Here is a 1,286-nt window from a genome sequence, read left to right as displayed (position 1 = left end):
AATACCACTGACATCACTAGGTGTAAACAACATCTCTCCTTTGCTGTGTATGTGACTATGGAGCTGTTTGGTGATGTCGTCTATTATGGCCTTCATAGAAGCAACAGGAGATTGTTGCATCCATCTAGAACCCTCAAAACTACAGTGCTATGATGTCACTCACTTCCACAGGCCTTGCAGAGTGTAAACAACAACAACCCAGCTTTGTTGTGTATGTAACCATAGGGATTGTGATGTCACCTAGAACCTTCACAGCAGCGACAGCTTTATGAGGAGCATCAGCACTGCTCTGCCTGAGCAGAACCATCACCGCCATAGGTTGTCAAATAACCCGGATTTAACCCACACAGGTAAGTCCAATGGGGTGCAGGCATGTCCTCTATGCTTACAGCTTCCCGTGGGTGTTGGTTTGATACCGTTTGGGGACAGCCAAGGAGGCATCTGCAGGCAACAAAGGTAGGTGTGTGCTTGTGTGTGTGTTTCCTATGCAGATCCTAAGCCCAGTGTCACATGCAAGTAGGAGGAGTAAGAAGGGTTCCTGGCAAATCCGGGTTATGGATTGCATTTAAAAAGGCCCCGTGGGAGTGCAATGGGCCCCTGTCTTGCTGCTTAGCAATAATGGTATGGGTTTAGGTTCTGCTGTGTGTACTGGTGGTTGACTGCCCCCCAGCCCAGAGTGTGCATGGAAAATTGTCTGGCAGCCTCCCTGACAGCAAGCAGTGATAGTGCCCATGAAGGGGACCTTGTTGGGCCCGCCCCTTTCACGGTTATCGCTTCTCGGCCTTTTGGCTAAGATCAAGTGTAGTATCTGTTCTTATCAGTTTAATATCTGATACGTCCCCTATCTGGGGACCATATATTAAATGGATTTTTGAGAACGGGGGCCGATTTCGAAGCTTGCTTCCGTCGCCCTATGCATTGACCCGATATGGCAGTATCTTCGGGTACAGTGCACCACCCCCTTACAGGGTTAAAAAGAAAGATTCCTACTTTCATTGCTACCTGCTTGCTGGCTAGCCAGCTAGCCAGCCCTGTGGGCCTTGCTGCTGCTGCTGCTGCTGCTGCTGCTGCAGCCAAAAAACAAAAGGTGGTGCTGCTGCTGCTTCTGCTGCTTCTGCTTGTGTCTGGCCGCTGTTGGAGCGTCCAGGCACAGGACTTCTGCTGCTGCTGACTAAATGGCCTCCTTAATTGGATCATTTGAGTAGCCAGCACACCTGTGCAGGTAGGGCATGACATGATAGGCAGCTGCCTTGATAGCGGGTGGGTGCTGAATGTTCCTAATTGAC

General features: G+C 50.2%; 1 non-coding gene across 1 annotated transcript; it reads left to right on the top strand.

Annotated features, from left to right (window-relative positions):
- The first annotated feature begins 769 nt into the window (after nucleotides 1–769).
- Nucleotides 770–960, top strand: LOC130327030 (U2 spliceosomal RNA). The gene has a single exon (XR_008871533.1). It is a non-coding gene; the product is annotated as a U2 spliceosomal RNA (small nuclear RNA).
- The last annotated feature ends 326 nt before the right edge of the window (nucleotides 961–1,286 follow it).

The sequence above is a fragment of the Hyla sarda genome, unplaced genomic scaffold, assembly GCF_029499605.1.
Source record: "Hyla sarda isolate aHylSar1 unplaced genomic scaffold, aHylSar1.hap1 scaffold_2904, whole genome shotgun sequence".
Lineage (NCBI taxonomy): Eukaryota > Metazoa > Chordata > Amphibia > Anura > Hylidae > Hyla > Hyla sarda.
Note: the sequence above shows the minus strand (reverse complement) of the source record. Positions and strands in the feature narration are given on the sequence as shown.